Source organism: Bos grunniens, chromosome 19 (assembly GCF_055505025.1).
Source record: "Bos grunniens cultivar Pamir isolate PY7600 chromosome 19, Bosgru_T2T1.0, whole genome shotgun sequence".
Classification (NCBI taxonomy): Eukaryota; Metazoa; Chordata; class Mammalia; order Artiodactyla; family Bovidae; genus Bos; species Bos grunniens.
Genome location: NC_141183.1, coordinates 28,114,825 through 28,131,222, shown reverse-complemented (window position 1 = coordinate 28,131,222; position 16,398 = coordinate 28,114,825).

The following is a 16,398-nucleotide window of genomic DNA, read 5'->3' as shown; positions in this document are numbered from 1 at the left end:
CACCTCCCCCATGAGTATTTATGCCACACACAGTGCCTCCCAGGTCTGCTGCAGCCAGAGCTCCTGTCCCTGTGACAGGCCACTGCTGACCCATGCCTCTGCAGGAGACACTCAAGCACTCAAAGGCAGATCTGGCTCAGTCTCTGTAGGGTCTCTGGGTCCTGGTGCACACAAAGTTTTGTTTGAGCTCTCTGAGCGCCCCTGGTGAGTATGGGATTTGATTCTAAATGCACTTTTGCCCTTCCTACCATCTTGCTGGGGCTTCTCCTTTGCCCTTGGACATGGGGTATCTTTTTTTGGTGGGATCCAACATTTTCCTGTTGATGGTTGTTCAGCAGCGAGGTGCAAGCTTGGAGTTCTCACAGGAGAAGATGAGCGCACATCCTTCTACTCCACCTTCTTGAATCTTAAACATCCCACCGTGAGCACCCAGGCTGCTGGCGCCCTGTGGGGTGTGATTGGGTGTGAGCAGCTGACGGTGTTTCTTCTGGGATCTCAGAGTCCAGGGGGCTCACCATTACACCATGAAGCCTCCATGCACCTGTCGCTCCCGCCTCTGAGCCAGGCCTCAATATGCTACTGGAGAAGAGCAGGGAAATAGCTCAGAAAAGCATGAAGAGGCTGAGCCAAAGCAAAAACAACACCCAGTTGTGGGTGTGACTAGTGATGGAAGTAAAGTCTGATGCTGTAAAGAGCAATACTGCATAGGAACCTGGAATGTTAGGTCCATGAATCAAGGTAAATTCGAAGTGGTCAAACAGGAGATGGCAAGAGTGAACATTGACATTTTAGGAATCTGCGAACTAATATGGACCAGAATGGGAGAATTTAATTCAGATGACCATTACATCTACTGCTGTGGGCAAGAATCCCTTATAAGAAATGGAGTAGCCCTCACAGTCAACAAAAGAGTCTGAAATGCAGTACTTGGGTGCAATCTTAAAAACAACAGAATGATCTCTGTTCATTTTCAGGATAAACCATTCAATATCACAGTTATCCAAGTCTATGCCCCCGGATCTATGAAGACCTACAAGACCTTCTAGAACTAACACCAAAAAAAAAAAAAAAAAGTCTTTTTCGTCATAGGGGACTGGAATGTATCCAGGTATCCAGAGACACCTGGAGTAACAGGCAAGTTTGGCCTTGGAATACAAAATGAAGCAGGGCAAAGGCTAACAGAGTTTTGCCAAGAGAATGCACTGGTCATAGCAAACACCTGCTTCCAACAACACAAGAGACAACTCTACACATTGATATCACCACATGGTCAATACCGAAATCAGACTGGTTATATTCTTTGCAGCCAAAGATGGAGAAGCTCTATACAGTCAGCAAAAACAAGACCAGGAGCTGACTGTGGCTCAGATCATGAACTCCTTATTGCAAATTCAAACTTAAATTGAAGAAAGTAGGGAAAACCACTAGACTATTCAGGTATGACCTAAATCAAATCCCTTATGATTATACAGTGGAAGTGACAAATAGATTCAAGGGATTATATCTGATAGACAGAGCTCCTGAAGAACTGTGGATGGAGGTTTGTGACATTGTACAGGAGGCTATGATCAAAACCATCCCCAAGAAAAAGAAATGCAAAGAGGCAAAATGGTTTTCTGAGGAGGTCTTCAAATGATTGAGAAAAAAGAAGCAAAAGGCAAAGGAGAAAAGGAAAGATGTATCCATCTGAATGCAGAGTTCCAAAGAATAGCAAGGAGAGATAAGAAAGCCTTCCTAAGTGATCAATGTAAAGAAATAGAGGAAAACAATAGACTGGGAAGGACTAGAGGTCTCTTCAAGAAAATTTAGAGATACCAAGCTAACATCTCATACAAAGATGGGCACAATAAAAGACAGAAATGGTACGAACTTAACAGAAGCAGAAGATATTAAGAAGAGGTGGCAAGAATGCACAGAAGAACTATACAAAAAGATCTTTATGACCCAGATAACTACGATGGTGTGATCACTCACCTACAGCCAGACATCCTGGAGTGTGAGGTCAAGTGGGCCTTATGAAGCATCACTATGAACAAAGCTAGTAGAAGTGATGTAATTCCAGCTGAGCCATTTCAAATCCTAAAAGATGATGCTATGAAAGTGCTGCACTCAATATGCCAGCAAATTTGGAAAACTCAGCAGTGGCCACAGGACTGGGAAAGGTCAGTTTTCATTCCAATCCCAAAGAAAGGCAATGCCAAAGAATGTTCAAACTACTGCACAATTGCACTCATCTCACACGCTAGCAAAGTAATGCTCAAAAGTCTCCAAGCTAGGCTTCAACAGTCCATTCCGTGAACTGAGAACTTCCAGATGTTCAAGCTAGATTTAGAAGAGGCAGAGGAATCAGAGATCAAATTGCCAACAGCCATTGGATCATAGAAAAAGCAAGAGTGCTCAAGAAAAACATCTATTTCTGCTTCATTGACTACATCAAAGCCTTTGACTGTGTGGATCACAACAAACTGTGGAAAATTTTTAAAGAGATGGGAATACAAGACCACCTTACCTGCCTCCTGAAAAATTTGTATGCAGGTCAAGAAGCAACAGCTAGAACTGGACATGGAACAATAGACTGGTTCTAAATTGGGAAAGGGGTACATCAAGGCTGTATACTGTCACCCTGCTTATTTAACTTCTATGCAGAGTACATCATGTGAAATGCTGGGCTGGATGAAGCACAAGCTGGAATCAAGATTGCCGGGAGAAATATCAATAACCTTAGATATGCAGATGACACCACCCTTATGGCAGAAAGCAAAGAGGAACTAAGGAGCCTCTTGATGAAAGTGAAAGAGGAGAGTGAAAAAGCTGGCTTAAAACTCAACATTCAAAAAATGAAGATCATGGCATCCAGTCCCATCACTTCATTGCAAACAGATGGGGAAACAATGGAAACAGTGACAGACTTTATTTTCTTGGGCTCCAAAATCACTGCAGATGGTGACTGCAGCCATGAAATTAAAAGACACTTGCTCCTGGAAGTAAAACTATGACCAACCTAGACAGCATATTAAAAAGCAGAAACATTACTTAGCTGAAAAAGGTCCGTCTAGTCAAAGCTATGGTTTTTCCAGTAGTCATGTATGGATGTGAGAGTTGGACCATAAGGAAGGCTGAGCACCTAAGAATTGATGCTTTTGAACTGTGATGTTGGAGAAGACTCTTGAGAGTCCCTTGGACTGCAAGGAGATCCAACTAGTCCACCCTAAAGGAAATCAGTCCTGAATATTCATTGGAAGGACTGATGCTGAAGCTGAAGCTCCAATACTTTGGTCACCAGATGCCAAGAGCTGACTCATTGGAAAAGACCCTGATGCTGGGCAAGATTGAAGGTGGGAAGAGAAGGGGATGACAGAGGATGAGATGGTTGGGTGGCATCACCAACTTGATGGACATGAGTTTGAGCACGCTCCAGGAGTTGGTGATGGTCAGGGAGGCCTGGCGTTCGCAGTCCATGGGGTTGCGTAGAGTCAGATATGACTGAACTGAACTGAACTGAAACAGTGCAGCAAGCGTCCTTGATCAGGCGTGCCACACGTGTTTGAGGATATTCATGAGTCAGAGTCTTCAGTGGGATTCCCATGTGGCTCCTACCAATGCAGGAGAGATGGATTTGATCCCTGGGTCGAGAATATCCCCTGGAGGAGGGAATGGCAACCCACTCCAGTATTCCTGCCTGAGAAATCCCATGGAGAGAGGAGCCTGGTGGGCTGCAGTCTATGGGGTCACAAAGAATCGGACACGACTGAGTGACTAAACAAGAACAAAGTGTTCATCGGGCCTGGGGGTCAGCGGTCTCTGGCAAGCTTGTGTGAATGGCCCCCATGGTGGCCATTTGGCCAGTGATGAATATGATGCCCACTTCCCCATGCCCTTCTGGGGACTTTGAAAATCTGTTGGTGAAATGGTACCTCCAGTCAACTGCATTTGGAGTGCCCTGGCAGAGTAGAGGTTGAGGGAGAGGGAGGGACCCCTGGTGAGGTGGTTGGCTGTCACACGGGGTGGTCCTCTGTGTCAGGGGTAGGCAAGTCTTCCTGAGAGATTGATGTCTGGCCCTCCAGATGGAGGAATTATTGCTGCAGGCGAGAAAGAGGCAGGGGCTCCTGGCAGGTGAGTCACTGCAGGCCAGTCAGGGAGGTGTGGCTGTGAGTGTGGGTTTAGGGGGCAGTAAGGCTGTTGGCTTGGCAGGAGGGGACAAAACTGGCCTGTGAGAGCCTCGATTTGCCCTCTTGGTGCTGAGGAGTCAAGCAGGCGAAGGAGAAGGCAGGACCCAGGGAGAATGGGCAGGGTGACCCTACAAACACTGAGCACAGGGTGGAGGGAGCCCGATGTTTTATTCATGGCCGGCACACAGCCATCCATCTCTGCTGCCCAGCCTGCGCCGCCTCCATCATTCTGCCATCTCAGGCTATTTTGGGCTTGGGCTCTGCCTTCCTCCCCCATCATCCAGGCCCCTCTCCCCTCCTGGGGTGGGGGCACTCATCCTGGCTTGAGGTGACAGCCAGAAGCCATGCATCTACCACCACCAAACTGAGGTTCCGAGAGGTGCGAGGCCTGCGAGGCAGATGGGGGTTGTTCCTCCCATTTCAGGTGTGGAGAGGGGCCCGGAAGGCCTCAGGTGGTAGACAATGTCCCCAGATCACATGGGGTGTCAAGACTGCCAGGAAGCTGGAGCTGTCCCCACCTGTCACCGGGCAGAAGATGGGCAGGTCCCCCCTGTGCCAACCCTGGGCAGTGTGCCAGCACCCATGTTCTGCATCTTCCCGGCCCCACGCACACCTGAGCCATCCCGTTTCCCACAGCTGCACTGGCGTGTTTGCCTCTTGTCTCCCTGGGGAGTGTTGCCTCCACGTCATCTGATCTGCTCACCCCTCAGTGCTCAGGGCCGTGCCTGGCACACAGTAGGTGCTGTGCAAATACTGTCGAATGAATGGTTGCCAGTTCTGTGCTCACTGACTTCTGCCCCCCAAACCTCTTCCCTGTCAGTCTTCCCGATTCTATGACACTTACTGGGCACCTACTGAATGCCAGGCCCTGTGCAAGGGGCTAGGGGCACAGTGGTGGCAGAACAGTGGCCCTGTCCTCAAGGAGTTGACATTCAAGTTGGGGATTAATAAATATCGGGGGGACATAGTGCATTGAAAAGAAAAAGGCAGGCGAGAAGGGCTCATGCTGCTGGGTAGGAGGAACTGCAGGATAATATCTAGTGGTCTGGGAAGGTGTCCCAGAGCAAGTCATGGCTGAGCCAAGACTTAGCAGGTGAAGGACTGAATGAGAATCCATTTGGGGAAGAGCATTCCTGGCAGAGGCAACAGCAGGTCCAAAGGCCCTGGGATGGGCTTTTACTTCCTTGCTTCCCCTCCCCCATACCCAGATCCTTGATAATCTCTGCAGTTCCACCTGCTGAATTCCAAACCTCCTCCCCACCTCCACTGCCAGTATCCCTGGCTGGACATGGTCAGTGGCTGCCTTGTGGCCACCCTGGGTCACACTTGTCCACCTAAATTTCTCTTCACATGGCACCTGATTCCAACCTTCCCAGCACAGAGATCCTCTGCTCACCCGCTACTGCTGACAGTGGGAGCCCAAACTTCAAGCGTGGCTGGGCTTCGTGGCCCCACTAGGTTCCCTCTGCTCTCCTCTTTTACGCCTGCTGTTGGTCCTGAAAACCCATGGGCCCCACTGCTGAGTCACCCTCAGGTGCCCCTCTGGCCTGGGTTGGAAGTGTCCCTGAGGGTCTGTGGCTGGGCTCCTGCAGCCCAGAGAGGAGGGGTGAGCCATGGTCACAGGAGCAAAGGAGAGGGATGAACAAAAGCAGACTCAGGCACTGGCCTCTGTCTTCTCACTTGTGAGGGGGCATGGAGGGCAGTGTCCTCTCCCCAGGTTTCAAGCTGGTTTTTAGACTCCCCAGGCTACCCTGAGTGCCAGGGTAGTGGAGGAGCGGGGCTTGCTCTTCCCCTCCCTGTCTGCTACTTATCCACTTAACAGCCCTGATGACCTTGGGCCAAGAGGGGAGGGCTGCTTCTGGAGGGCCCGTCAGCCCCATTAACACTGTTAACAGCCCCCGGGGAAGCGAGGGCCACCGGGTTGGGTCGCAGCAGCGGCTTGGCCATTAACAATCCATTAGCCCCGTCCCAACCCCCACTCCAGCCAGGGACCTGCACTTCCTGGCAGAGCTTCTGCCCCCACACTAACCCTGCAGGCTCAGAGGCCCCCACCTCTGCTCAAGGGCTGGCTAGCCTGTATAGGGCTGAGGAGGACAAAGGCAAGGAAGAGCCTGGCAGGTGTGAGCTGGTGGCTGGACCTCTGAGCAGGGGGTGATGGCAGGCAGGGAGGGGGTGCGCTGTGGGGCCAGCAACTCAGCAAAAACTGCCCTCTGTCCCTTTACCAAGTAGGGGTTGTATGCTGTCCTCTGCGTCCTCCCTCCAGTGTGCGTGAAGTGCCTTTTACCCAGGAGCAGCTGTGCCAGATCAGGTAGGCAGTCAACAAATATCCACCGAGCTCTCAGCCAGTAATGTTCTATCAGACCTTTGGTGTGAGAACAAGACATAGACCCCCCTAGTTACCGAATTCATTCATTTGCCAACGCTAGGTCTCCTGAGCTTCCTGCCCGCTTCTCATACTTTCTAACTGGGAGAGTCTAATTCTATTTATTGAGCATCCACTGTATGCCAGGCCCTGAGCATAGCAGTGAAAGAGACAAATATTCCCGGGGCGGGGTGGAAAATAAACATGTAAAGCAACCAATGGGGCAATTTCTGAAAGAAAGTACCGTGCAGGATATAAAACACGGTCTCCCATGAGCAAGAGTGGGGGTGGCCTCTGTGGTCTGAGGACTTGGGCTGGGGCTGTCGAGGAGGACACCACTGAGCTGAGGCCTGGATGGTAAGAAGGAGCCTGGCAAGTGGAGCGTGGGGGAGGAGTGCTCCAGGCAGCAGGGACAGCAAGTGCGAAGGCCTTGGGGTGCTGAAGGAAGCCCAGAAGCCAGTGAGAAGCACAGCAAGAGGTGGGTGAGGGCATGGGGGGCACTGAGGACCCCGGGGGTCTGGTTTCTTGCTACGCACAGGACAGTTGCCGGCAAGCTCAGAGTAGTGCTGGATTCCATCCAGCTCGTTTCCAAGGGCTCGTCTGGCTGTGCGTGGCTGCAGAGGGGCCAGCACAGGGCCTGAGAGGGGGCTCTTGCCAGTGTCTTGGTGAGTCTCAGGCAGGGGGGGTGAAGGGTGGCTACAGACTTGGACTTGCTTGGAGTCCGAGTCATCAGGAGTTAGAAGCTTTGCGAATCTGAGGATTAGACGCTCCCAGTTAGAACCAGAATGAGAAGCCTCCGGGCACTTGGCCTCAGACACTGACAGGAAGCTCAGGAGAATTGGCTCCTGGCCTTGTGGCCTCAGCCCCCTGGCAACCTCCACCTCTGCCTGAAACAGCCTGCCCACCACTTTGACTCAGCTTCCCCTGAAACTACCATGTCTGACCCACTCCAGGCCCCCAGCGTGTTGGCGGGCTGCAGGGCTGGCCCTGAAAGGCTGCTCTGCCTGTGTCCCTCATGGCAGGACTGGCCAGCTGTCTACACTGAGTGCTTCATAATATTCCTTTTCCGGCTCCTCCCGAGGCCCTGATGAGATGCGGGCTGCTGCCCTTTGGGCTTCATGCAGGAAGGAGCTGAGGTTCAGCAAGGGTCCAGATTGGCCTTTGCCAACCACAGGGGACAGGGTGGAGAGGAGTGTGAGTGGGTGCGGTGGGAGGGCGGCCACCTGCCTGCCTTGCTAAGGAAGTGGTGGGGGGAGGGGAAGACGGTCTTCAAGTGAGGAGGAATGTCAAGTGGTGTTGTAATTGGGATACTCCAGGAAGTGGTTCAGTGGGTGAAGAATCGGTCTGCAATGCAGGAGCTGCAGGAGATATGGGTTCGATCCCTGGGTCAGGAAGATCCTCTGGAGGAGGGCACGACAATCCAGCCCAGTATTCTTGCCTAGAGAATCCCCATGGACAGAGGAGCCTGGTGGGCTACAGTCCATGGGGTCACAAAGAGTTGGACACGACTGGCGCAAATGAGCAGCACGGGAGAAAAACAGTTACGCACGCTCAATTATTTTATATCAAGCCCATCAGTGTGAGGACAGACCCCAAATCTCAGCAAAGTTGGTGTGTGTAGGGGGGCGCTGGTGCTGGGGTGGGAGGAATGGAGGTTTCTTCAAGTTGCAAGGCCAGGAGGGTCCTCTTACCCCACAAGCTCATACCCTCATGATGGAGGAATTCCACATACTATGGGGGACACCTTGGTGAGGATCCCAGAAGCAGACAGACCCTTTCTCCTTGACCATGCTAAGTGGAAAGGAGGGCCTCCTGGGAAGGACAGGCCAGCGTTTATCTCTGTCTGGGTCACCACCAGCTTCACACTCTCCATGCCTCTCCACACCACCCGCCCTTGCCCTCCTGATAAGGTCCCAACTCCCTGGCCTGAGTGGTCCTTATCATCTTGTCTCATGGTCTCCCTCCGGCCCTGCCGGGTCCTGCCCTGAGCCGCTTTGATTCTTAACCAGGCCTGGTAGGTTCCTGCTCCCTGGACCACCATCTTCCTTTTGCTCACAGCTGGAGAACTTGATGTCATTTTTTTCCTGGTTTGGTTCAACTTTTCTCCTCAGTAAATCACCCCATGTGTCTCACCTGCTGGCAGGAGTCCCTGGTATGTCCTCGGCCCTCAGTTACCTCATCTCTTCAGCTGGGATGGAGGCTGGACTGAAATTTCAGAATTCTGAAGTACCTGTGCCGGGAAGGATCAGGGTCTCCAACCCGCAGGCCCTTGAGAAGGTTTCCACAGTGGTTGGCCAGAGATCAGTCATCCCCAGGAGCTCGGCCCTCAGCAGAGCCTGGCCCTTGGCAGGTAGTCAGGGTGAGTGACGAAAAACTGAACATTTTGAATTCCATTTTAGAATTAAATTTTAAATTTCAAATTAATTAAAAGAAATGTATTTGGCTGCACCAGGAGTTGTGGCACTTGGGATCCTTAGTCGCAGCAGATGAACTCTTAGTTGAAGCATGTAGATCTAGTTCCGTGACCAGGGATAGAACCTGGGCCCCCAGCATTGGGAGTGTGGAGTCTTAGCTACTGGACCACCAGGGGAGCCCCTCAAACTAATTTTTTAAATCATGATTTTGCCTTCACAAATATGTCTGGGAATGGAACAGTGGCTGGGAAATGGGAACTTGATGGAGAATCATTTCTGGGGGCTCCCAGGAGCCACCCCATGGGCCTCCACTTCCCCATCTGTGAAATGGGAACACTCAGGTCTCCATGGAGGACTGAGTGTGTTAGAGAGGTTCAGTGTTATTGACAGTAGCTGTAACAGCTCCGCCTCCCGTGGAGAAAAAGGTCAAGATTTCTCCAGGCTCCAGAGGAGGCCCTCCTGAGCCTCCACCTCCTGAGTCCTCATTCACCTACCTATCCCTCAGTTTCCTTTCTTCCTCATTTACAGCATCAGTTTTTTCATTCACCTCTCACCTCCATCTGACTTCAACCTCCCCGATAGATGGAGGTGAGAGGTGAATAAAAAAAACTGATGCTGTAAATGATTAAGGAAGGGAACTGAGGGACAGATGGAGGGTCAATGGATAGATGAATGGATCAATAGGTGGCTGGATAGACAGGCAGATGGATGGATGGATCAATCGATGAGAGGATGGGTGGGTAAACAGATGGCTAGGAGAAGGACAGTTATAACGATGATGAGAAGAAGCAGCGATGATGTATGGAGGGATTCATTTGTGCCCTGCCTGCATTTCACATACTCAATCTCATTAAATTCCCATTTCTACTTGGTGAGGGAGGCATTTATGCCCCCATTTCAGAGATGAAAAAAGCTGGGTCTGAGATGTGAAATGACTTACTAAGGGCTCACAACAAATGACAAAAATCCTTTCTCAACCTCCCTCTGTCCTCCTCAAATGATGCTGGGGGTGAATGTGAGCCCAACCTTCAGAGCCCCTGAGACCAGCAAGGCTGAAAGGGGCCCCAACTGGGATGGGGGGCCCAGGTAGGGGCAGTGCCTCCTCACCCGGTGTGAGCTATGTGCTGACACAAAACTCTGGATTCCTCACTGCACGCATTTTGTGCCTAAGACCTGGTTTGATGGAAGTCTCAGGAGGGATCCCCAGACAATGGTGCCCCAGCTCTGGGCACTGCCCTCGCAACTCGACATGCCTCCATCCCGATGAACACACACACACACACGACACGCTGACCAGAGCCCCACCCAGACGGAAGCAGCCCTTGCCTGCTGCTCAAGGACAGAAGGGTCCTGGCTATTTGCACACCTCTTGTAATGTGGCTCTGACTACTCCAATGGCAGCTCTGTCCGGCTTTGAGCTGCTCTGGCGGTAGGAAAAGTTGGGCTTTCTTCTGCAGGAAGAATGGGCTAGAAGGAGGCTGACTTTTGCCCTCCAAGAGACTTTGATTCCATGCCTACCTCCTGGTCCCACCAGCAACCATTTCTCTTTTCTGTTCTCTCTGCCCAAAGGCCCTCCTTGCTCCCGTTCATTTTGTAATGCTGGGCCTTTAGGCACCTGAGGACTAGGGGGAAACTGAGCCCTGAGACGCTTTCAGGAAAGGGGCAGCAGCTGTTGTGAACCTCAAGTCTGGAGTCAGTACTTCGTGGCCGTGTGATATCAGACTCGAGGTCTCTGTACCTTGGTTTCCCTCAACACAAAGTGGCCAAGATGCTCTCACAGGGAGAGTGGGGGTGTGGGTGGAGAGGTTGCCTGGAGAATTCAGTGTTTTGAACCCAGGGATGAGCTGAAAATATCCTGAGGTCTTGGGGCCTCCCCAAGAAGCCCAGGTTCGGGGCCCCCATGTTCAGCTGAGCTGCCTGCTTTGGGAATTGGACGAGGGGCTGCTTTCTCCAGGCCACCCACCTGCCCCATTACAGAGCCCTGTGTGGACAATACCTGCACCCTCCCAGCTTCCCCGACCTGGGCCCTCTCATCTCTCGCTGCCCCATCTTCTGAGTGCTGGTTTTGGGTGCTGGAGATTCTGGCTTTCCAGGGGTGTCAGGAGCCTCAGCCCGGATGCTGGGGAGGGACCGAGAGCTGCACCTGGGGAAGACGGCTCCCTGGTGGACTTGGAAATGGCAAGGCCAGCAGTGAAAGCACGAGGTCTCTTAGGGCACCCCCAAGGACAGCACCTGCCTGGCCCCCACCCCAGGGCATAGAATCCCCTTCTGGTCTGACCCCCTGCATGAAGTAGTAGTACTTCATCACCAAGAAGAGTCACAGAAGTGCTCATATCCCACCCTTGGGGCTGGGGTTATGGCATTTATGTTCATCTCTGGCCCCAGAGTGTGGTTGAGATGAAATGTGCCGCTCAGCTTGGAGCTTATGCAGATAGCTGCGCTCAAGGAAGGGTGAGCTTGGGGCTCTGAGGTGTGTGGCCATAGGCCCAGGACCAGAGTTGTGGTGCTGCCTCTCTGGGGCTTTCTGGCCCTTTCCTGTGCCTTAGACACCTCCTCAGAATCTTAGTTTTGAATGCACCTAACATTCAGGATCCCCACGGGGCCAGTTATCATAGAGGTTAAAAAGCTCACTGTGATATGGCAAGATGTGAGCTGTGTGTGCACATTGATGATAAAGCTGAGCGGCACGTTTCATCTCAACCACACTTTGGGGCCAGAGATGAACATAAATGCCATAACCCCAGCCCCAAGAGTAGGATATGAGCACTTCTGTGACTCTTCTTGGTGATGAAGTACTACTACTTCATCTATTGCTACTGCAGATACCAGGGTTTGCTGCTTCAGTTTACAGCTGAAGGAAATGCTCAATTTCAGCTGTGCTTGGTAAAAATAGTGATACTGTCCCCATTCAAACACGTGGGCCCAAGTCCATCCCTGACATCTTGCCTGCTCCCACCCTCTCTGCCAGGAAGAGCAGCAGCAATAATAATGCCACATCCAGTGATGGATGGTGACAGGTGACGATCACTGGTCTTTATGGAGGCCTTGCACTGTGCCAGACACTGGGTGAGTGATTTTTCTGTGTCTTATCCTTACCACTTCCCTGGTGGCATAGACAGTAAAGAATCTGCCTGCAATGCGGGAGATCTGGGTTTGAGTCTGGGGTTGGGAAGATCCCCTGGAGGAGGGCATGGCAACCCACTCCAGTATCCTTGCCTGGAGAATCTCCATGGATAGAGGAACCTGGTGGGTTACAGTCCATAGGGTCACAAAGAGTTAGACACAACTGAAGCGACTAAGTACACACAGCACATCCTTACCATAGTGCCAGCAGGGTAGGCACTAGTATGGTCCCCATTGTGCAGAGGAATAAACTAAGGCACAGAGAAGTTAAGTAACTCAGCCAAGGTTACTCAGCTTATAAGTGATGGTATCAGGATTTTAATCCAAGCCTATCTAACCCCAGAACCTGTAGTCATTACTGAACCCTCTGTGTTCACAGAGGGATGTTCCCTGGGACTGGGCTGGGCTCTAAGGATGTATAGTTGATTCTGTGTTTGTCCTCCCCATCCCTAGGCTAATGGATTTTAAATGGAGGCGGTACTAACTGTCCCCAGCTGTGGATGAGCCAGTCTGGGGGCAGGGTTCCCTCCAGCTCTGAGCCTGTGGCTAAGATGCCAGTAGGGGTAGCACTGGGCCAAGAGAACAGGGAAGGCACAGGTGTGCAGGCTCCTACAGACCACTGGGGAACCACGCGCTCCTGTCCCTCAGGCCAGCAGCTCCTCCTGGCCCCTGGCACAGGGCGAAGCTGTCCCCAAGGAGCTTCTGTGAGATTTAGGTCATCACAGAGTGTTTATTAATCACCACAGACAGGACGGGGTTGGGCAGCTCCACGGGGAATCTGGAGCCGGAAGGAGCGCTCACAGGAAGGAGCAGCGGGGGGTGGGAGGAAGGGGGGGTCAGGATGGCTCTCTGGACCAGCCTCCTGGGCAGCAGGGAGCCCCTTCTCCCCTCCAGCTTTTATTTTATTTATTTTTGGCTATGCTGGGTCTTCCTTGCTGTGGGAGGGCTTTCTCTATTTGCAGGGAGCAGGGGCTACTCTCTAATTGTGGGCACGCAGTTTCTCATTGCAGTGGCTTCTTTTTGTTGTGGAGTATGGGCTCGGGGCATGTGGGCTTCAGTTGTTTTGACCCAGGCTTAGTTGCCCTGCGGCATGTGGAATCTTCCTGGACCAGGGATCGAACCCATGTCCCCAGCACTCTAAGGCAGACTGCCAAACACTGGACTACCAGGGAAGTCCCTTGAAGGTGGTGTAAAGGCACAACTGACCCACAGAGAACAGCGCGTCTCCCTCCTGCCCCTAACCTCCTGATCCTCCTCCGGGGAGTCAGTTCCTGGCGTCTTTCCAGAAGGTCTGGGTTGTGTGTGCGCACACACCCTGCTTAAGCAACATACACTGATGACGCCCAATCCTGTCTCTTCTGCATTGTGCTTCTTCACTGTGTCTTAAAGAATTTGCCCCATTAGGTTCATTCAGCAAGTATTTATCGAGTACCTACTGAGTGCCGTCTTCTGGCACTTCCAGACCCTTGTCCTTCCAGACCAGAGCATGGTCCTCACTCCCCAAAAGTGTGTGCTCCTCACCTCCCTGGGTGTGGGATGAATCCCCAGCATCAAGGGATGTGTCTTCTTAACTTGGCCGGTGGTAGCCAGACCATGGTTGAAATGTCAGGGCCTGGCTGCAGGCAGGGAGGTGGCCCAGGCTGGAGGTGGTTCCGATGCAATGGAAAGGGAGATATCTGAGCTGGAAGGGGGATGTGTTTGGGGAAGGGGAGGGGGGAAGTCTCCTCTGCTCTTGAGGAGCCCCCAGTCTGAGGGAGAATCAGGCTTGGAGAAGGATAGTGATGTGGAGTGGGCAGATGGCAGGCTCTGGGTGCCCGGGGCAGGCGTGGCACCCAGCCTGGGAGGGCGGGGCACCAACAAGGCCGAGGGAACCCCTACTGTGCTGGGAGAGCTGCGTCTTCTGTCTGCTCTTCCAGTGAAGCATCTGAGGGCCACCCAGGTGCTGGGAGCTATACCCGGGTCTCACCGCACCTGCTCCACAGCAGAGGACACAGAGGTATGGGAGGGGAGGGCAGGAGTCAAGTCTCCTCCCTCCCTCCACCCCAGCCCTGCCCCTGTTAAGAGCCCAGGCTGTGGGTGCTCCTTATATAGGCGCTTCCACCCAGGCTGATCCCTGAGACGGGACCTTAGGACACCAGGGAGCCTTGTCCACCCTGTCACTTTATTACATTTACAAGATAACTTGACTTAAAAAATGCTGAAGTGATAAATGCTTTCTGCACAAAATTAAAAAGAAAAAACAAACAAAAATGACCAGCCCTGAAACCCGCCTGTTGTACTGTGCAAACCACTCTGGTTCCTCAGGGTGGAGGCTGAGCTCCTGCTGAGGGGTCTGGTGGGGGGTGGCACAGGGGCAGGGACCCTCCAGGCTGGCCTGAGCCCAGAGAACTCAGGAAGCAGGGTGGACATTTGCCTCCACACACAAGTGAGTGAAGGGAAAAGGCTCCAGACCTCCAGAATTTTTGCTTGGCCGATGCAAATCTATCTGTAGCTGTTCTTAACATAAATAGGATCACGTAATAGGCCCTGTTCTGCTTCTTGATCCTCTGGGGGCTGGTGAGGAAGTGGAGATGGTGGCTTGGCCAATTCACTCTCCGTTGTCTGGCCTTACAGATCTACCTTTATTTCGGAGTCAGGCCCAGTTCAGAAGAGAGGAGATGGAGGCAGAGAGCTCCAGCCCCGCCCCCTTTTGAGGAGGGAGGGGTGGGGGGCTGGTCCTGGGGCAGAGGCTCCATAGGTGGGTGATGGCCTCTGTGGAGACTGTGATGGGCGCAGGCAGTGCCCACTGGGTGGATTATCCCAGCGGGGAGGCCTCCTTGGGGAAAGCAATTTTTAACTGTGAGAGCTGAAGCGACTTCCCTCCCCTCCTCTGTTGCCCTTTATTCCTGTCAGCCTGGACCTGCAGGTCATAGCCCCTCCGGAGGAAGGGAGAAGGTCTTGGACCCCCACGGTTCTGCCAGGGAGGAGGAGAGAGAGGTTCAGGAAGTCTGGGGCTGGTATGGAGGCCTTGCTGGACTGCTTACCTCCTCAGCAGCCCCTTGACGCTAAGAGCAGAGCTCAGTCAGGGATTGCTCTAAACGGGCTCCCACGGCCACGTCTGGAGTCCGTTTTTTGCACTCTCACCTCTGCATTCCTCTGGGAGGGGGTCCTCTCAGGTGGGCTGAGCCCACAGCGGGGCAAACGTGTCCCTAGCAGCCCCTGGAGACAGAGTTCATCACCCAGCTAATTTAAAGTCTTGGGGCTGGTTCTCATTGGTTGGCTTCAATCACGTGTCCACCCCCAACCAATCACAGTAAAGCTCACAGCTAGGCGTGGGTCACTTGTGTTCTGGGCTCACTGTGGTTCCAGACATCCCTCCAGCAAGCAGGTGGCAGAGGGCACAGGGTTGGCCTGGGTAAGATTCTCAGGAGAGGGGCCCAAACAGTGGGAGGATCTGGACCACCAAGGCCTCCCAAGTGGCCCAGCCAGTACGGCACCTGCCCAGCGGACAGGAAACACTGGATGGAGTGGCCTTCACCCTGGTGCTGCCCCCTGACCTCCAGACAGCTGCAGCCGCGGGGCAGCATGGGGAGGAGGCTGAGTGCAGAGCCTGCGGGAGGGAGACGTCAGCCAGCCCGCTCCAGGCTGAGATCAATGCCTTGCTTCCTGACCGGCTGGGCAGGACTCAGTGTCCTGTTTCCAGGGCTGCCCTCCGTTCCTGGAGTTCTGTTCTCATCAGATAGATGCTGAGGGTCAGCCCAGGGCCTGCAGGTGCCCAGGGACAGGGGAATGCATGGCCAGGAGCTCCCAGCTTTCTCTTTCTGGACCTCTCCCTGCAGTCATGTCTCCACAGCAGCCCTGACAGAGGACCTTAGCCTCAGCCTGCATACCTGTCACATCCTCCCCAGGCAATCCCTTCCTACTGTTCTGGGGCTGTGGGCTGTGAGCAGGCTCTCCCTGCCCTCATACAGCTGACATGCCTTGGAGGAGACCGACAGTAAACAAGATGCTGCAGAAAGTGGCCTGCTGGGAGGAAAGCAAAACAGGGGAAGGGACGCTGTGGGCGGGCCTCGCCAAGAGGTGCCCTGAGGTGCCCCTGAAGGAAGAACAACCTTGGAGGAGGGCTCAGCAGCACAACCAAGCTGGTGGCGTCTGAGGCCTGGGTGGCCAGGCAGTGTGTCGGGAACAGGGAGGCTGAGGGTGGGGAGCACTGGGACTTTGGTTCTCTGTCCTGCCCTGGGAGGCCGTGAGCCCCTTGTATGTTTTGAGGGTTTCCTGCTGAGGAAGGAGAGACCTGGGCAGGTTCCTGGGAGGAGGCAGTTCCTGGGGCTGTGACACTGAGAGGAACCTT